Source organism: Mustela nivalis (assembly GCF_964662115.1).
Source record: "Mustela nivalis genome assembly, chromosome: 16".
NCBI lineage: Eukaryota > Metazoa > Chordata > Mammalia > Carnivora > Mustelidae > Mustela > Mustela nivalis.
Window position 1 is genome coordinate 30,800,084 of NC_139035.1, and position 20,921 is coordinate 30,821,004.

Below are 20,921 nucleotides of genomic sequence, written 5' to 3' on the forward strand. Positions count from 1 at the left end.
TATTAGGCATGGGGGAAATTATCAGCGAATGTTTTAAAAGAACCAATAAAAAGGAAAATATCATTGCTCGTTGTTTTTTATGGATCCTAATGTTTCTTTCTTTTTTTTTTTTTTTTTCTGATGGAAACATCAACAAACTCCCCTCCTAGATGCCGGCCACTAAATGACACAGCCAGCACACGGTAATGCAGGCACGTGGGTACCCGCCTGTCATAATTCATAATTCATCTTCAAAACGGTAATTGGCCCAACAAAAAGCACAAAATCACTGCAAAGAGCAGATTCAATAAAAAACCGATTTCACTCTCTTTTCCAAAGCAACAAGCTGGGGACGGGAGCTCTTAAGTACATATCAGGTCGCTTCTCCGATTGCCACTCCCACCCCAATTTGATGAATTCTCAGCTATTTACTGAGGACCTACTCCACTGGAATCATTAGTTAGGTACTGGAGGAAAGCAAAGTTTGAGGCAAATTCCCCATGGCCAGGAAGCACAGTCAGGTGGGGAAGGAGATAAGTTACACTGTTATGAAAGCCCCAGAAGAGAGGCAGTGTGGGTGACTCCTGCCAGGGAATCAGGGAGGGCTTTATGGAGGAGGTGGCATTTACACGTGATGGAGAGGCAGGAAGAGGGTGGGCAGCAGACTAGCACGGGGGCAGTTTTAGCGGAGTGCAGGGGGTAGTGCGGGAGCGTGCAGAAGGCAGGTGGAAGGTCCCTGATTGTGGAAGAAGCAGGTGTTGAAATTTGTAGGTGAAACCTGAGCCCCCTTCCCCTCCTGCAGTGTGGTAGGACAGCAACCTGCCCCCTGCCAGGCCCTGGGTGATCCAGCTCCCTTGGCTGCAGGCCTGCCCCCAGGAGCCCAGAAGGGCAGTGCATAGGACTCAGCCAATGCTGCTAATCAGAGGAGGCGGGGGCGTGGGGGGCGTGGTGGGGCTGTCACTGGGGTCACTGCTCACATGGGGCACAGGCCCCACAGTCAACCCCACAGCAGATGGCTCCCGGCGCTTCCAAGGCAAAAGATTTTGGAGCATTTACTGTTCAGTGCTTCTCTCCACCTCTGCTGCCGACATTCCCCTCCTTGAATGTTCGAATGCGCCAGGAAGAGACACTGAAGAGAAATGTTCAGGGGCACAGGAGGAAAATGCTAATGAGAGCCACAAAGCAGAATCCCAGGGAAGGGGAGGTCTCCTGAAGGAGTAGCCACCGGGTTGCTCCCTAACAGGGAAGTCGATTTGGTGACTGGGCAAGAGACTGTCAGAAAAGCGGGGCCCGGGGAACAGAGGCCGGGTGGCAGCCAAGGGTGGTGGGAAGGAGACCCACGATGGTGCAGGTCTGTTCGCCCGCCGGCCATCCAGACCTCCAAGGGGTATTTGCTAACAGACCGACTGACCGTGGGGAAACTAGGGGTCACAGCTTCTCTGCAGGGGAAGGCAGGTGCTGCTGGGACCTTTCCGTCTGGGAGGATCTTGGCAACATGTGGAATGTGTCCCTCAGGAACGCCCCACCTATACCTGTGGCTCTCACCTTTCTGGGGCAGAAACCCGGACTTGGGGGATCTGGGAGACATTTGCCCTTTCCCTCCCCATGCACATTCCACCTGTTGCCCACTCCGTGTGTCCCCTCTGCTTCTCCTGCGTTTCTCTGCTCCCCCTACCCCACCCAACGACCCCATGGATTCCTCTGGGACAGACTGAATCTCCAGTTTGGAGGATTCACTGCCTCATTCTAGATCTTACTTCTCAGCCTTCCCCCAGCCCCATGCCCCTCCCCCAGCCCAGAGTTCCTCCCCCATCCCCAGAGCCCTTGCCCAGGCACCACAGCCCAACCCCTGGCCCCATGCCCTTCCCAGGCCCTCAGCCCCTCCCCTCATCCCACAGCCCCTCCCCCCAGCCCTTGCCCAGGCACCACAGCCCCCCCCCCCACAGCCCTTTCCCAGGCACCACAGCCCCACCCCTGGCCCCATGCCTTTCCCAGGCCCTCAGCCCCTCCCCCCAGCCCTTGCCCAGGCACCACAGCCCCTCCCCCATCCCCAGAGCCCCAAGGCCAGGCCCTGCTCCCTCCCTGCCCTTGGGAGGGAGGTGCACCATGGTGGTCCACATGGGTGGACCATGTGACCTGTCTGGGCTAATGAGCTATTCTTGATGCAATGCCTCCAGAGGCTTGCCACGTCCTTGTGCCCTGGAGTTGGGCAAGCTTTCATTCCTGGGATCCCCCAAGAAGGTTATGCACCAGGCAGAGGCGTCACTTCAGATATGGCCTCTGCAGAAAGCTGAGGAAAAGACCCAAGTCTATTCAGGAGCCTAAAGAATGCCCCGCTCGCCCGCCCCAGAATGAGGGTAGCCCAGATCAGCTGTAGCGAGGTGAACCCGCAGAGCCCTGGTCATGAGAAGAAATAGCCTTTGTCTCAAGTCACGGAGGGTCGGATGCTTTGTTACATGGCGTGGCTGCTCTTGTTTGCGGGCTGGTGCAACCCTGGTCATCCAAGCTCCCCCCCTTCCTCCTTAAGCCCAACTGTCATAGGGATGCTCGCTGTAGCAGGAAAGACTTCCCCATGAGAGAGATTCTGACTTTCTTCCAGAGGCTTATTCCTTAGTTCACGTGCCAACATACGGAGATCCATGCTCAGCCTTAGCAGGGGCGACAAGAGGCAAGAGCGGGGTGGTTCTGCAGGAGGCTGAGACATACGCCCTTTCTTCGAGAGTGAGAGAGCAGGGCCAGAAGCCAGCAATCACATGGCAGGGTACCGGCCACGTTTCTGACCCAAGAGCAGACCACGGGGAGACAAAGTCATCATTCTGCAGATGCCCGTGTTTCTTCTTAAAGACAAATTATCTCTATTTTTTAAAAAATCCCCAGTAATTACGAGTATCCCTTCTTCTGCACACACCGCATGAGCCAGTGAGGAACTGGAATGCAACACAGCCTTCCCATATGTCAGTACCAGTTACGCCTTCTTTTAAAGCGTGTTCTGTGCATCCTTCTGGAAGGAGGTGAATGAAATGTTCTTGTAAATGGACAAATGATTCACGGGATCATGACTACTTCTCACCAGCTGCATCAATTCTAAGCAGCGATGGGACTTGGTGAGATATTATTTACAACTTGTTAAAAACACTCCTTGAGACACTTCAGGCCTGGTTCGGTCCTGGTGAGCTCAGCTGCACGTGGCTGGGATGGCAGTCGGCCGAAACTGGTCCTCCCGGCACACCCACGCTGCCTGGGCCCAGAGGAACTGCATGCCGGCGTGGGGAGGCTTCTGGAACTCTTTCCTCTGAGAGGGAGGACGGGGAAGCCTGAGACATGCACGGGACTTTACTGGGCCATCAACGAGGCATTCGATCAGGCATCGATCCAAGTGACATTCTGTCTGGTGATGGGGTCACAGCTACACAGGGCAAAGGACAAACACACAGTCCTGCTCTCAGGTTGCCTATGGTCTCACAGAGATACGGTTCCCCGTCTATTAGGTAGTCTTCAGGAAAGAAATGACCTGGCTTGCCTGTCCCTTAATCTCCTCCTCCGTCAAATTATGAAAATGAAAATGGTCATCACATCCCAGGACGGTGGGGACAGCCATGTCAGCCAACACATGTCCACCATACCCCCTTGTTCCCTGAGAGGACCCTGAGCTTGTTGGGGCGGCCATGCTTCCTGATGACGGCTCACCTTCCCAGGCTCCCTGCGGCCACGTGGGCCACGCGCCCCGGTTCCTGTCCGTGAGCACAGATAGAAATTTTGGTGAGCGCATTCCTTTCTGAGTAGAAGGACAAAGTTTTGCGAGAGACGCTGCTCATTTGCCTTCTGTCCAGAAACACCTGAATGGAACCTCTGACCACGTGGGACCAAGGGGACAGTGACGGGCTGGAGGGGCCTTGGGCTCTGGACGTGCTCCTGGGCACCTGTCAGCCGTGTTCTACTTAGTTCCAGACAGCTCTTGCTTCAGCAGCTGTCTCACGGGCGAACGTGCTCTGGACAGTGTGAGCCCACAGACTGCCAGGTGTGCAGGAAGTACTCCGTGGGGCCGCACTGTGTGGTTACTGATGCCGTGAGCACCCAGCACGGTGGCGTGGTGAGCGGGTGCGGACGCCAGATGCTTCACGGGGTCTGCAGTCCCAGCCAGTGCCACGGGCTCTGAGCCTCAGAGGTCTTTCCAGGCAGACCCCTCTGCTCCTCCCAGCTGTCCTGCCCTCCACGGGGCCTCTACATTGGCCGTTCCAGGAGGATCCAAGCCGGAGCCCTGGCTTCAGTCCTGCGCGAACCGTCCGCCTCGCTTATTTCCAATGGGGGTCTGCTCCCAGCTCACTCCCAGATGAGAACCTCCCGGAGGGACCCCTCACCATCAGTAGCCCCTTGACGTTCCCGTCCTTCGGGCCCGAGTGCCGACACTGCCACGGACATTTCAGCAAGGCCTGGGGAGACACAAAACATACCTCACTTTCAAAAATTCAATCCTAAAAAAAAAAAAAGAATCATGCAATGTTTGCTTTTTTACTGTGATATATTCTTGTTAACTTCAATATAAAAATGTTTTAACTTCCCTGCTGATGGGAAGAATTAATTGTATTCGAGGAAGATGCTGGGTGTTCAGCCGCAGTTTTGCGCGCCCCCTCAGAGGGCGTTCGGGAGCTCCCTGTCCTGTCGTCCATGGGACGTGGGTGCCCTCCTGTGACCCCTTGTTCCACACACCGTCCCGTCCTCATGGAGCGTCGTACCTCCCTGGCCACTGGCAAACTCCCGGGTGTGCTCCCGTCTGAGAGTGCCCAGCAGGCCGGCTGTGCTAACCGCTTCGGCCTCTGGTCCTACCACACACCTGTCAAGCACAGGGAACATTCTGTTCATCTTGGAAGGCTTCCAGTTACTCGTGTGTGACCAACGATCCCCACACCTAGAGACCGCTCCTCCCGAGGGGGACAGGTGCCCCAGGAGCAAGCAGGCACCAGCTGCCTGGACGCGCCTCGGTACCACAAGCGGGGAGACGTGAGGACAAAGAGAGCGTCTGAGAACGGATGTGCTGGCCGGTGACGTCCCCACGCAAGCCATCTCTGCCCCGCACCCGAGTGTGGAGGTTGAGGCTGGGGCAGGAGGGCAGGGAGGGACCTGCTTGCTGCTGGGAGGGACCCGGCACGGAGGGACCCGTCTCCGGCTCCCCGTCCCTGGTATTTCTTATCCCCAACCCCACACGGGAAACAGAGTGCTTGGTGTTCATTCTGAGTGCAGGTCAGTGGTCTGTACAGGAAACCGGGATGGGCTCTGGTGTTGGCCACATCCCCCCAGAGCCACTTCTGTGTCTCCCACTCTCAGGGGCCCAGCAGAACAAGGGGGGCTCTAGGCGTCTCCCCCAAGCCCCTCCCCTCGGAGCTCTGGAGGGGCAGGCTGCCCTCTGGGAGCTGTCCGTGGCTGTGGGCTAAGTGTCCCCCTCGTCTGCCATTAAGAGCTCCGTTATGGGAGCCGTCATAGCAGGTGTCATTGAACAGACATTAAGACCCAACTGGCCATGGTTAAGGGGACCAATAGCACATTCCTGATGTTTGAGGTGACAAAGGGAGACCCAGCCAAGCACTCATGTGATAATGGGCCGGGAAACACCCCCTGGGGGGAAGTAACAGGATGGGGGGCGGGGAGGGCATGCCCTGCCTGGGGCCCTCAGAGCATCTGCAGACTCTAAGTCAGCCTCGCCCTGGCCTCCCTGGGTCTCTGGCGCTGGACCAAGGAGGTGGGGACCGCTACCTGCCCCACCAGCCTGAGCATGTTCCAGGGAAGCCTGCCTTGTGACGGCAGGACAAAGGGTCACGCTGCCTCAGTTTCCCCCGAGCCGACGGGTCTTTGGGAGCCGAGACCAGCGTCAAAGCGAGCCGAGCTCATTTATGCTTCTGTGGGTCTGAAGGGGGCAGGCCCGTCAGGGCACTGACACCCCACCTCCAGCGGAACTGCGCATCCACACAGGTGGCCGGCCCCGCCGACCCACTCTACCACCTGCAGCCTTCCATGACCAGGAGGCGGCGCAGTGTGGGGTGCAGACAGGCGCTTTGGGTTCAGGTCTCCCTGGGTTCGACGCCCAGCTCTGCCCCCTGCGAGTCAGGCTCCTCTTTTCTGTTCCCTTGGGGCGCTGCACACACCATCCCTCTGGCCGCCCAGTTCCCTCTGCTCTGTGTTCATGCCTGCACCTGCTGGAGAGTGGAGAGCCCAGGGTCTCCTGGACCCTGCAACTTCCCAAGGGAGCAGACACCCCCTAAATCACGTTCCATCCATGAAAGTCCCTCCCCTGGGCCACGCCTGATGGCGAGCACAGCCGGAGACTATCCGCAAAGCCACCAACCTGCCTGCTGACCAGACCTCGCGCCCCCACCTGCGTACCCAGCCCCGGCCAAGCGCTCAGCTCACTCCTGCCATGCTTTCTGCTCCCAGCGCCCCAGGCACCACTTCCTCCTACCTGCTCCTCCTCCTCCCCTTTCTGAGCCCTTCCCTGCCCCCACCCTGCCTCCTCCCAGGCGGTCCCTCCCCCTGAACCTATGGCTCCCCATAGCCTCCATGTCCCTCAGCCTGTAGGCCCCTTCTGCGGGGCATGTGCCTTCAGGACCCTGCCTCGGGCAGCCGGGTCCTCCTCCTCCTCTCTCTCTGCCATGTGCTGTGGTGACCAGCAGTGTATGTGAACGTGCTCTTGCCAGACTCACCCCAGCCCTAACTGAACGTCAGGTGCACTCTACCCGCCCGCTGAGCCAGTCCCAAGGCTGCGCCCTGCCGAAGGGGTGAGAAGGTCAGCACCCCTCGTACCGGGCCTGTAACCTTGCACACTTAGCCCCCAGCCACGGACAGCCTATACTCCCCCGTGCCTGGAGTGCAGGGTACTCCCACGGGCCGCGGCCAGCCAAGCCCGCAGTGTTTCCCGTGGGTCATCCAGCCCCTCTCACACGCAGAAGTGCCTCCTCTAAGATTTCTCGTCCCCCGTGAGAGGTGGCGCTTTTACTCTTAGGACCGCGGTCCGGAGGGGGCTGAATAGTGGCCGTTAGAGAGGCACGTCTGCGTTCGCGACTCTGCAACCTGTGGCGGATACCTTTAACGGGTCTTGCCTAATGTAAATAAACGAAGGATCTCAACATGAGACGGTCCTGGATCATCCCCCAACCCAGACACAAGCGTCCTTTCCAGATACACACACACAGGACAGGACACACGGACACAGAGACAGATGGAGGGACGCAGCCATAACCACGGAAACTGGGGCCACAGCGGCTGTGCAGGGCCAGACAGACCCTGCCTCGGAGCCTGGCCTGAGTGGCTGCTGTGGCCTCACCTCGCGCATGGACGTCCGGCCCCCCCGGGACACTGATTCCGGATGCCCCAGGGACACTTAAGGGGCAGCGGGCAGCTTGTTAGAGTCTCGTGGGTACTGAGGGGCTGAGTCCCAGCCTCCCCGTGAAATGGGGGGGGGTAGTTGGTAAAAACAACCGTTTGCCCCTTGGGTTGCTGTGGACTTAAGGGTGTAGAAGAATGGACCCATGGACAGCAGGGAGGGCCCACGTGGGACACAGCATGTGCGTGGAAGGCACCTGCTGTAACAGCCCGTCTGCGGGGTCCCCAGCTCAAGCGCTCTGGTCTCCGGGGTCTCCGGGCTCACACGCTCTGGTCTGAGGGATTCCCCTTCTCAAGCACTGTGGTCTGCAGGGTTACCCGCTCTCGTGCTCTTGTCTGTGAGGTCTCCCGCTCATGCCCTCTGGTGTGCGGGGTATCCTGGGCTCCCGGTCTCTGGGCTGTAGGGTCCCTGGCTCACCCGTACTGATCTGCAGAGTCCTCTGCTCATGCATGTGCCCTGGTCTAGGGGGGTCCACCACTCACGTGCTCTAGTCTGTGGGGTCTCCAGCTCGTAAGCTCTGGTCCGCGAGGTCTCCCCGACTCTGCACTCTGGTCTGCGGAGTTTCCCTGGCTCATGCGCTCTGGTCTGTGGGGTCTCCGCCTCACGCACCCTGGTCTGCGGCACCTCACTGGATTGGGCGCTCTGGACTGTGGGGTCCCCTGCTCACGAACCCTGGTCTGTGGGGGTCTCCTGCTAACGTGCTCTCATCTGTGGGGTCTCCCCAGCTCTCATGCTCTCATCTGTGGGGTCTCCCCAGCTCACTCACTCTGGTCTGCGGGGTCTGCCCCTCATGCACTCTGTGTCCACCCCGCCACACAGCACGTGTTTCCCAGCCACCAGACTGCTGACACTCCCTGCTGAGAGGCTGTCCTGGGCTCTGTAAGATTTGAGTGGTGTCCTTCTACTGCATTCGCCCTGGCTTGGCTCCCTGTCATGTGGAACGACCCTGGCTCACTCTGGCCCAGGTTGGGAGACACCGCTGCCCTGGTGGAGAACAGCCTACTAGGTGGAGGGGCCAGGACTTCAGAACCTGGGGCTCCTGATTGCAGTGGGCTTGGGATGCAGGCAGGGGTGCAGGGTGGAGCACTGGAGCCGGCAGATGGTTAGCAAAGGCCCAAGGGTGGGCAGGCCATGCAGGTGGTACACAGACAGGGACCGGGATCGCCCTGGACAGTGGCATCAGCTGCACGGTGATTGCAGGTGCTTCGTGAAGCCGCGATGTGACGTGAGCCATCTGCCTGTCACGGGGTTGGCTGCCCCGTGGCCGTTCCTGCTGTTCCAGCCAGCTGAGTGAACCCTTAATGGGATGCGGGACAAAACATCTCTTCATGGGGCTGCAAAGCCTCCCAATCAACTCTTCAAATAATAGGCACACGCCCAAGATGGGGGTGGGAGTGTGCAGTGTGATTTGGAGGCGTGTCTCTGCCAGGGCTGAGATTTCTGTCGTGGTGATAGAGGTTCCTAAAGACCCGGGACCCCCGGCCTGTGATGACGATGATGGCTGTTGACAGACAAAGCTGAATCGGAAAAAGAGAGGCCACGCTTGGGGACTGTCACTTCATTTTCCTTTCCTGTGACTGCGGTCCAATCCACGGCGGTGCCAGCCCCTCCCTGCGGAGCTCCGGGTGGCCCTTTCACCCTCACCTGTCCTCTGCCTAGAAATTGAGGGGAAGAAGCACAAAGTCCCTCAGACTCTGGAGGTCTGAGCCCCTGCGACTCTGCCCTTTGCCCTGTGTGACTTCAGGCCAGGCGAGCCTGGACCAACTTTCTGAACAGGACAAGGACGGCCACGATGATACCACGCCTGCTTACTAGTGGCTTATTCCAGAGCCCACAGGAGTCACGATAGCACTCTGAGGGCGTGTTCTCACTACTCCCATCTTACAAAAGAGAGAGAGGCTTCGAGAGGTCAGACAGTTTGCCAAGGCCAAGCACCTCATCAGGGCCACCCTGTGTGGTTGTTCTGGTTGTGTACTGCACAAAGGAGCTCCACCTAGGGCGACAGTTACACTGCCCATGAATGCTGACGTCCAAGACAGTATGAAGTGGGCACAGGGCTCCCAGCGCCCCACTGGGCATGTCCGAGAACAATTTCCTTCATGACCCACCCAGACGCCCATGCCTGGATCCCCATGCAGGAGCACAGGAGCTCACGCTCCCTCTTGGCCTGACACCTGCTGCGGAGCAGATCCTGAGTCGGCTCTGGCTTGGCTGGGGGATGGAGCAGGTGCACGCTGGTGTCCATGAGACTGGGAACCCAAGGGAACAGCAGGTGGACGTGGGGCACCAAGAAGGACCCTGCCCAAGGACCAGGACCACGACCACAAACGCTGCTCTCTAGCAGTCTGGAGGGTAGACAACTCAAGGCAACCTTGCTGGCTGGACCCAGGCGTCACAGGGCTAGCCTCCCTGGCCTGATCTATTTCCTGCCTTTTCCAACCTGCCCTTCTGCGCCCCAGGATCTCAGGATGGCCCGAAGACAGAAGGGAGCCTCACATGAGGCCTGTCCTTCAGGGTCCGGGTGGGTCCCACCTCCTTGCTCAGTGAGGAGCACGGGAGGGGCGTCAGCTCCCACCAGGCCCCGAGATTCCTGTAGGTGGATGTTTCCCTAAATGTTCCCTGACTCCTGCCCAACATGTTCCTCTGGTGCTTCAGCAACCCCTCGGTTCCGCTCTCCAGCAAGCATGTCGGGCTCCAACTGCAGCACAATGTGCAAGTTCTCCACACACCATGCTGCACCACACGGGACGGGGACTTCATGCCAGCGGCCTCTGTCAGTACTGTGCACGACCCACTCTTCCCTTTGCACGACTGCCACTGATGATGAAGTCCTTGAGACTGTGCTAGGGTCACCTCCACCAGGAAGCCCTCCCTGATTACTCAGGAGTCGCCCTGAAGATTCTCACCCTCTCTATGTCAAATGGCAGTCCTCAGATCCGTGGCCTGTGCCCACAGGGGCCTGTACTCCCCTCTGTCATGACGTGTACCACTCTTGGTGCTCACCTTCTCCACCAAACTTTGATCCTCTCCACGCTGTGGACTCTGTCAGCAGGGACTTGACCAACTGAGAAAAGCTTTCCTCTTGGGTGGGGTGGTCTCAAGGTCTGGTGTGGACCAGAGCCAGGGACTCACAAGTCCTTGTGACTCTGCTAAGTCGGGAGCTCCTCACCAGGCCACCGCCAGCAATGTCCGAGTCTCCCCATCCCCCGCACCTCTGGCCCCCCTTCTGGTCGTGAGCTTATCTGGGACAGGGCAGCTCCTCACAGACGTGCTCTCAAACCCTCCAGCAGGCGCCGAGTGTTAGCCATTCTTCCGAGGGATACCGTGAGTGTTCCTGTGCCAGGCCGGAGCATGCGAGAATCTGACGTGACACGCTCGCCATCCTGAGAGAAGGGTCTGACCAGTGAGGAATGGGCCGCAAGGCAAACCACTGGAACACAACGTGTTCGCACTTGGGTCGAGCAAAGCGCTGTGTGACGCGGTGCTGAGACGGGCTGGCCCTACCTGGAGGAGAAGGGGTTGGCTCTGGCCGAGAACAGCGCACGCGAGTTTGGTCCCAAACTGCACAGCACTAGAGCGCCTGAGCCAGCCCTCCGGCGGCACCCAGGACGCAGGGATGAGGCATATGCAGAAGAGCCCAGCCCTGGAAGAAAGGCATCTTCACCGCCAAGACAAGGGACCTAGAATTTGCCCTGCATGCGACAGGGGCCAGGACAGTCCTGCGCTTCATAGAGACACCACCTTCTTGGGACCTGAGCCAGTGCCCCAGCAGCTGATGACTTGCTGGCTCTGAGCTCCTCCAGCAGCAGAAAGGACAGACAACCAGGAAGGCCCACGAGGCGGGAGATCGGGGGCAGCGGTCCTTCTGATGGGGATGTCCTCGTCTTGGCTGGATCCTTCTGCAGCCCTGAAAGCAGGAGCTCATCAAGGAACAGACAGAGTGACGGGGCCATGGACACCTCCTGGATCCTGGGAGCATGCTCAGGTCCGGGCGAGATGGCGCAGAGGTCAGAGAGAACATGGCCTCACTGGGTCCAGGATGCGGCCCTTCCTTCCAAGGAAGCCACGGTCTCCACATCCAAACCATCTGAACAGCTTCCCAGGCTTGTGGTCGGGATGCAGCCCTCGAGCACGGAGGGAGGGACGAAGGAATCAGATGCTGCCAGGCCTCTCCCCCAGCACCATGCACGCCATCCCCAGGACCGACCGGGGAGCCCCAGGCCAGGGCAAGCTCCTTCCCTGGACATGAGGACCTGGGCCCAGCCCTGGGGAAGCAGGACTGAGAGGAAGACTACGTTCTTGATGCTGGTCCTGCCGGCCTGGTGGTCATCCCCTCAAGACCAAGGGGCAAGAAAGAGCAAAAGACAGAGTTCTCGTCCCCAAGGATTCTCAGTCCACACAGCAAGAAAGGCCCAAAGGAGCGCCCCAGCTCATGGCCCCAAAGCCACTGGAATGTCACAGTGTCCAGCCCTTCCCTGGTTCTCCTGCACGAGTGGGAGACACAGCTCCTCTGAGAGACCCCCGCGTCCATGGCGATGCTCCCTTCCCGCATCCATGGCGACACTCCCTTGCCTGTGATCCTCCACACCCGTCTGAGCCTGGCCTGCAGCCCCAACCGTGCAAAGATCAGCTTTTTTCTCAAAACAAGGAGTTCCCTGAGGCCGGTGGCTTTGTCAAGCCCCAGGCATGGCCTGTAGCAGGTGCACCGTCCCAAGTCCTGAACAGCAGAAACACATGCCATTAGGCCCCAGCAGGAGCTCACGCGGTGGGTGCGCCACCCGCCCTAGATCCTTCCATGCTGCTCTCTGAGATGCAGGACCTTAGCACCTGGATGAGCAGAGAAGATCACTGACAGTCTTTGCCCCAATGGAGGACCATCCTTTCTCAGGGAAGTAGGTCCTTGGCGGCCAGTCACATCCCCTGTTCAAACCATGGACAACCCCTCCCTGAGCACAGCTGATGCACCCCCACCTCCACCAGGCACCCTGGAGTGTAGGACATGTACGGGCTGGGGCGAGCCTCCAGCGCTGGAGGCCAGTGGGTGACCAGCACAGAAGGGCTCTGAGGGGGTCCAGGAGTGGGCAACCCCCAAGTACCATTCCCCCGGGCTCATGGAAAGTGTCTATGCGGTGGAGAACCCTGTGAGGCCAGCCCGTGATGGTCCGCCAGCGAAGGAAGGCAGGCATCAGTTTAAGTCTGTTGTCTGTTCTTCATTTCAGGAGACTGAAACTGGGACTGCACGGTGGAAAGGTATTTCTGAACACTCAGGGTGGATAGTGGCTTCCAGGCCACTGCCATCCCTGTCACCCTGAGGTCACGGTCAGCACCGAGATGCACTGCTCACAGCCCGTCTCCCTCTTGAACTAGAGGCAGGCTGTCATGCCTCTAACGGGTTTCCCGCGGCCACCGGGAAAAGTCACCACACGCTCTCTTGTAGCTCTGGAGTCACGAGGTCTAAATTCGGGGCCGTGCTCCCCAGGCAAGTGTGTTCTCTTGTCTCCGAGGAGTCCAGACACAACTGTGCCCTTGCCCCTGGGGCCCTCCTCCACGTCCAGCAGCGGCGGCGATCCTCCACCTGCTTCCCTCGCTCCCGGTCTGTCTCTTCCACACACAAGCCCACACACAGCAACATATACACGTGTGCACACACATGCCTCTGCTTCCCTTGTCTCACCTCATCTGAGGCAGACCCACCTGCCCCCACGTAGGAAGCTCCTCACACGGAGCTGGTGTGTGGCCCAACAATCCAGGATCACCCCACCCCCAGTGAGAACCTTGAACCAGTCACATCGGCGAAGCCCCTCCTGCAAGGGGATGTCACACATTCCCAGCTTGGGGGCAGCAGGACGTGGCATCTTCTGGATGCCGGGACCCCATCTGGCCCAAGCCCCCGCCAGCTCCTCAGATGCAGCTTCTAAAGCCCCTCGGGCCTTGGCCTGACCACCCCCCCACCCCAGACAGAAGCCTATCTGTGTGGCTCTGAGCAGTGTGCCACCCCCGCCGCCCGGCCCTCAGTTTCCCGTGTGTGCAGGGCCATGGGCTTCAGTTCTGCCATCCTGCCGCAAGACCGCTCGGCACACAGGCTGAGCAGGGAGGGCCCGGCCGTTCGCTCGCAGCACGGCAGTGAGGACACCTGTGTCCAGAGAGAGAAGCCACTCACCTAGGACCCAGTCATGGAACGTGAAGAAGTCCCTCAGCTTGCGTGTTCTAATTGAATCAGCACAGATTTAACTCGGGTGTGACGTTCAGAACATGACCCATAAAAACATCCACCAGTGCTCCTCTAAGGGGCCTCCCGGAGGAAAGATGCCCTCGGGGGGTTCAGGAAAGGGCCACCTGGCTGGGGCTGTTAGCCGGAGCCTGGGAAGGGCTGGCGGGAAGTGTGTGAGGAAGGATCTACGACAGGCCAGAAGATGTCACCCTCCCACCTGGACGTCCCGAAGCAGAGGACGGGGTGTAGGGAGGGTGACCAAGCCGGCCACGGGTCCGAGGCTCAGTGTTCTTGGCTCCAAATGCCTGTGCCCCTCAGCATGGCTCTGAGATGGGTTGAAGGCAAACCCCTCGTGCTGCTCGGCTAGCAACAACCTCCAACGACAAGTGTCTACTAGACCTCCTGACCTCCATCTGACCAGCCTTCGCCCAACCCCAGAAACACTCTTACTGGTTCCCACTCTGCTAGTGAGGAAAAAGCCCTCCTAATAAAAGCTCCTCACTAATAACAAGAATCCCCTGTTGTGGAAATTTGGCGCACATTCTTCAACAACAAAAAGGAAAACAGGATGTCTGCTTTGCAGCACTTACCAGCCCTGAGAAGGAGACGTGGTGGACTCTGACTCATTTTTCCAACCACCCTGGGGAACGGAGATGCTGTCAATGTGAGCGTGAAGGAGCTGTGGGGACAGAAGTTAGAGACGGAGTCCGTGAGAGTCTAACAGATGTTATTTTTGGAACTGGATTTGGGGAAGCAGATAGAACCGTCGCTGCTGGGACTGTGAAGGTCACACCTGCACTAGGACACCACGGGCCCCAGTGTCAGAAGCAGCAGTGTCCAAGGGCCAGGACCTCCCCATCCCTCACATGGAGGATTTCCTCTAAGAACACCTCCATCCTCACATGAGGGTCCATGTCCACACAGGACGGATGAGAAAGGCTGACAGAGAGGAGCACGTGGGAGTGGGGACAGAGGTTCAAGCCGCCGGCCAAACGTGGCACGCAGCCACCAGGTAAGCCGGCGAGTGGTGCCAGGAAGGTGCTGGCAGACGTCCTGGCAGAGAGGATTGGAGAGACCACCTCCCCTGTGGACGCAGGGTGTGGGCTGGAGGCCAGGGTCACCTGTTTACTGGACTTCCTACTCCTGAGGGCGGGCTACAATCTGTCTTGTCCATGCCTCTGTGCCCCATGCAGAGGAACGTGCCCAGCAGAGAGCAGGTCCTCACAACATGGTAGCTGGCTGAAGGAACCATGAATGAGTGAGTTCCTAAGCACACGGCGCTGAACCAGCTCAGAGCTGAGCCCTCGGGACTCCAGTGCACTCTGCTGGGGGATCACCCAAGCCAGGCCGCCTCGAGGACCCCCCCAACCAGCTGCCCTCTACGCAGACTCCTCTGGCTTCTCTGGGACTCCTTTACTCAGCCCTGCCTGATGGCCGGCTGGCCACGAGGTGGGACTCAACCCAATGCAGGGGCTCCCGGGGTTCCCTGGATGGCTCCCTCCCAGCCCTGCAGCCTTTTGGCCACCAAGCCCTCCTCATTCCACCTTCCATCCTCCTTCTGCCTTACAGCTAGCTCCCTCTGTCTCGGCCGGGCCTGCATCCTGCTCTGCGTCCTGGCTCTCCGGCCAGGGGGCCCCACCCGCCTCTGCTGCACTAACAAGCCCCATTCCAGAGCCTGTGGTACCATCACTGTCACCCGAGGCAACCACAGCACGGCCACTCTCCCACCACAGGGCCCAGCATTCAGGGAGGGGAAGTCCCATCTGGCACACAGTGTTTTCACAGCAGAAACAGAAGCCAAGCCAGGGGTGGAAAAACTCAGTGCCTCCGGGATGGTTCCATAGCTGGTTGCCAAGTGTCTGATGCCCCTCCCTCCACAAGAGGGGGTTAACGGCCCCGCTGAAGGTGAGTGGGACTGCTGGCCCGCTGCGGCCAGCAAATATCTGCCCGGGTTTCCTAGGATCCCTAGACTGTGGCTTCAGGGTCCCCAGGCAGCGTGCTGGCCTCCACCTGTGCCCACAGGGCTCTGTCTCCACCGTCTGCGTGACCTAGACTTCCAACATGGGAGAATGGGGTGCAGGGCATTGCCTGAACCCTACATCAGCAACGGGCACAGAAATGTGTGCAGAGGCGGGACAGCAGGCCTGCGGCGAGGCTGGGAAATACCGCTCACCCCCCAGTAGACTGCAGCCTGGGAGTGGAAGACCGGGATCTAGGTGATGCCCGTGTCCCCAGCAGAGGGGGGCTCCCCAACGACCCCTTCAGTCTCCCCTCACAGCACCCCTTCCCCTGCCTCTCACCTCAGGACTCACAGTCAACCTGCCAGGTCACGTACAGAGACTTATCACAAACCCATGTCAATGGCAGCACACCTTCCCTGTAAAACCTGCTGTGGCTCCCAGTTCTAGTCGCCCAATGCTGCTCTAGCATCTGGGGGCTAGGAACCAAAGGCTCAGGTCATCTCCCGTGAGTGTGGGTTGACGGTGCAGGGACACATGCACAGCGGCCCTCTGCTGGCCGGCAGGGGTCGGGAGCTCTCCTACACGCTGGGCAGACATCCAGCAGGCAGGGCCTGCTGTCTGTCCTCCCCGAGGGCCTCTCTTTGCAGGTGGCCCCTCCCCCCAGCAGCATGGGGGCAGGATTGCAGGGAAGTGGGAGCATGGGATGGACCCTCAGGGGTCAGCCCTGAACAACACAGTGTCACTTCTGGCACATTCTTCACATCCAAAAAGACCGCAGGGCAGTCAAGTGCTACAGGAGGGGATGAGATCTGTCCTTGGTCGGGCGGGAGGAACTGCGTGTGCCTTTGTGGAGGGGGGACTCCCTGGGATCCATGCTGGGATGCTGCATCCCATCACTGGCTGAGAACAGGGTGCTCGGTATCCACACACTACAGAGATGCCTTGGGTCATCTCAGGAGGGTCTACACAGGGTTGACCCCAAAGTCACACCCTCCGGAGGTCTGCCCAGGGAGACTTGGGATGGTGAGACGAGGTCCCATGGGGCTGTCCGGAGCTCTGTGGTGCCTTCCCTCTCCTCCCCCCAGGGAAAGAGAGGAAACCTCCCTGGTCATAAGCCCAAGGCAGCCTTCCAGACAGACTGACATGGAGTGAGCGGGCCTTGACCAGTCGGCTGCAGCACGTGCACCCCACTGACAGCACACAAGCCTCCCGGGACCACCAAAGGGTAAGCAGGAACGTCTGCTGGACAGAGGCCAGCTCTGGGATGGGTGGCGGTGGATCCCATCAGAGTCTGCAGAGTGCACAGCAAGAACCCAGGGCTGAGGGGCACCTGGGAAGGAAGGACCACCCACCCATGCCAGGGTGCTGCCACCAGAGTCCCCGAGAATCCCCGAAGCGTCCCAGAGAGAGAGGACCAGCTTGGACACAGCCCACCCCGAGCCCCAGCCCCCGGGGGCTGCCCTCCCTCAGCTCCCCCAGTGGTGGAGAGGGGGCGTCCTTGGCCCCTGTTGCCCACGCAGCTGTCGCACCCCACGGGATACCGGGCTGAATGGGGGCTGGAGATGCAGCTGGACACCAGTGAGAGCAGTGGAAGGTCCGGCGCACACCCACCTTGGACGGCAGTTCCTCAGAATCAGGGAGCACCGCGCAGAGCCGTCAGCATACCGGGCGCACGCATTTCCCGTCTCTCGCGGCCTCGGGGGCGTGGGCTCTGCAGACTCTGGAGCAAGTCCGTCCCGCAGGCCGCAGGACCTAAGCCCAGCTCTGCCGCCTCAGCCACGCCAATGAAGGCGAAGTGCGCAGCCGCCCGTGACACCCACCAACGCGGGGCTCGAAAAAGAGTCACGGGGTGATTCAACGGGCTGAGCTGGAAGGCATGGGGTGTTCTTAGCCGAGCTCTCTCAGCGCCTTGGCAGCCGGCCTGGGGGAGCAGGCGGCTGGGCGCAGGCCGGCCGGGCGCCTCAGGGACATCCTGCTCCGCAGCTTGCCACGCTCCCTGTGAGCGCCTGCGGACGTTGCCGGCGTATTTCCGGCACTTCCGGCGTCCTGCCCGCACTTCCGGCTGCGACCATCCCTTGCAGCCGGCTGGCCTGGGTACTTAAGGCACTTCCGGGCTGGCCCTCTGATGCCCCCAGCGGGTGTGGACACCCCTGCACTTCCAGCAGCGTGGGGAGGACGGGCTGCTGCTGTGGTCCCGCCTCTTTGGGTCCATAGAAATTTTGTGTTCCATAGAAACACAAAATGTCTGGGACACCTGAGTGGCTCAGTGGGTTAAGCCTCTGCCTTCAGATCAGGTCATGATCTCAGGGTCCTGGGATCAAGTCCTGCATCAGGCTCTCTGCTTGGAAGCAGGGAGCCTGCTTTCCCCTCTGTCTCTCTGCCTGCCTCTCTGCCTACTTGTCTTCCCTCTCTCTCTCTGTCAAATAAATAAGTAAAAAAATCTTAAAAAAAGAAAAAAAAAAAGAAACACAAAATGTCTTTGTGTTCCATAGAAGTTTTAGGACTGTTTCTAGCAGCTCTGTGAAGACTGCTGATGGAATTTTGTTAGGGATTGCATTAAATTTTTTAAGAAGATTTTATTTATTTATTTGACAGAGAAAAATCACAAGTAGGCATAGAGACAGGCAAAGGGGGGGGGGGAATCAGGCTCCCCACTGAGCAGAGAGCCTGATGCAGGCCTTAAGAACCCTAAGATCCCGACCTGAGTCAAAGGCAGAGGCATTTAATAGACATTTTAATAATATTTGTTCTTCCAACCCTTGAGCATGGAATGGTTTTCCAACTTTTTGTGTATTCCTCAATATCTTTCATAAATCTTCTATGGTTCTCAGTGTACATCCCTTGAACTGCTTGGGTAGATTTATGCCTCAGTAACTTGTGCTTTTTGGAGCAATTATAAATGGGATCGATTACTTGATATCTCCTCTTGCTGCTTCATTGTTAGTGTATAGAACTGTAACTGACTTCTGTACATTGATTTTATATCCTGTGACTTTGTTGGATTTCTGTATCAGGTCTAACCATTTTTGGTGGAGTCTTTTGGGTTTTCTACATGCAGTATCATGTCATCTATGAAGAGGGAAAGTTTAATTTCTTCTTTGGCATTTTGGATGTCTTTTATTACTTTTTGTTGTCTACTGAGGCAAGGACTTCCAGTACAATGTCAAATAACAGTGGTGAGAGTTGACATCCTTGTCATGTTCCTTACCTTATGGGACAAGCTTTAATTTTTTTTCCCTTTGAGGATGATATTCACTCCTGGCCTTTCATATGTTTCTTTTAGGATATTGAGATATGCTCCTTCTATCCTTACATGGTGGAGGGATCTTTTCAAGAAAAAGATGCTGTATTTTGTCATATGTATTTTCCGCACCTATTGAGAGGACTATATGGTGCTTGTCCTTTCCTATATTAATATGGTGTATTACGTTGATGGATTTGGAGATGTTGAGCCATTCCTGAAGTGCAGTAATTAATCCCACTTGGTTAATTAAGAGGTGAATAATCCTCTTAATGTACTCTTGAATCCTATTGGCTAGTATCTTTGAGAAAATTTTTGCAACCACATTCATCAAGATATTGGCCTATAATTCTTCCTTTCGGTGGGGTATTTGTCTGGTTTGATGATCAAGGTAATGCTGGCCTCATAGAATGAGTTCAGAAGTTTTCCATTCATTTCTATTTTTTGGAACACTTTTGGAAGAATAAGCATTACTTTTTCTTTAAATATTTGGTAGAAGTTCCCTCTGGAATCCATCTGGCCTTGATATATTGTTTGTTGAGAGATTTTTTTTTTTTAAAGATTTTATTTATTTATTTGAAAGACGGAGATCACAAGTAGGCAGAGAGGCAGGCAGAGAGAGAGAGAGAGAGGGAAGCAGGCTTTCTGCGGAGCAGGGAGCCCGATGCGGGGCTCGATCCCAGGACCCTGAGATCATGACCCGAGCCAAAGGCAGCAGCCCAAACCACTGAGCCACCCAGGCGCCCCTGTTGAGAGATTTTTGATGACTGATTCAATTTCTCTGCTGTTTATGGATCTGTTCAGCTTTTCTATTTCTTCCTGATTCAGTTTTGGTAGTTTCTATGGTTCTAGGAATTTGTCCATTTCTTCCAGATGGCCCAGTTTGTTGGTATCTCATTACATATAATGTTCTCTTATGATTGTATTTCTGTGGTGTCCATTGTGTTCTTTACTGTTTCACTTAAGATTTTGAGTTCTTTCATTCCTCCTCCTCCTCCTCCTTCTCCTCCTCCTCCTTCTTCTTCTTCTTGCTAAGTTTGACTAAAGTACCCTTCCATATGCTGTCTACAAGAGACATATTTGGAACCTTAAGATACATCCAGACTGAAAGTGAAGGGATGGAGAAGAATCTTTCATGCCAACAGACCTCAAAAGAGGGTTGTGGTAGCAATTCTCTTAACAGATAAATTAGATTTTAAACTAAAGACTGTAGTCAGAGATAAGGAAGGACACCATATAATTCTTAAAGGGTCTATACACCAAGAAGATCAAACAACTGTAAATGTTTATGCCCCCAATATGGGGGCAGTCAACTACATAGGCCAACTGTTAATCAAGATAAAGGGCCATATTGAATGAATACATTAATTCTAGGGGATCTTTACATGCCACTCTCAGTAATAGACAGATCATCCAAGCAGAAAATCAATGAAGAAACAAGAGCTTTGAATGACACACTGGAATAGATGGACCTCATAGATAAATACAGAATCTTCCACCCTAAAACAACAGAATACTCATTCTTCTTGAGTGCACATGGAACCTTCTCCAGAATAGACCACATACTGGGTCACAAATCAGGGCTCAACCGATACCAAAAGATTGAGATTATTCCCTGCATATTCTCAGACCACAGTCCTTTGAAACTGGAGCTCAACCACAAGAAAACATTTGGAAGGAATTCAAACACTCAGAAGCTAAAGACCACCTTGCCTAAGAATGCTTGGATCAACCAGGAAATCAAAGAAGAACTTAATTCATGGAAACCAATGAGAATGAAGACACTTCAGTCAAAACCTATGGGATATGGCAAAGGTGGTCCTAAGGGGGAAATACATAGCCATCCAAGCCTCCCTCAAAAAAATTGAAAAATCCAGAATACAATAGCTGTCTTTACACCTTAAAGAACTGGAGAATCAACAGCAAATTAAGCCAACTCCACACACAAGAAGGGAAATAATCAAGCAGAGATCAATGGGATAGAAACTAGAGTTACAGTAGAATACATCAATGAAACTAGAAGCTGGTTTTTTTGAAAGAAACAATAAGATCGATAAACCATTGGCCAAACAAATCCAAAAGAAAAGAGAGAAGACCCAAAATAATAAAATTATGAATGAAAGGGGAGAAATCACAACTAACACCAAGGAAATAGAA

General features: G+C 56.6%; 2 long non-coding RNA genes across 2 annotated transcripts in view; both read right to left on the reverse strand.

Annotated features, from left to right (window-relative positions):
• Nucleotides 1-282: 282 nt before the first annotated feature.
• Nucleotides 283-20,921, reverse strand: part of LOC309850529 — a 510,333-nt gene continuing 489,694 nt past the window's right edge. Inside the window, exon 2 of the long non-coding RNA XR_014304311.1 lies at nt 283-644. This is a non-coding gene — a long non-coding RNA (uncharacterized lncRNA). The remainder of the gene's footprint in view (nt 645-20,921) is intronic.
• LOC309850528 lies at nt 3,812-17,539 on the reverse strand. The gene is made up of 4 exons (XR_014304310.1): nt 17,135-17,539; nt 14,153-14,241; nt 4,713-4,810; nt 3,812-4,409 (listed from the first exon to the last, which is right to left on the reverse strand). It is a non-coding gene; the product is annotated as an uncharacterized lncRNA (long non-coding RNA).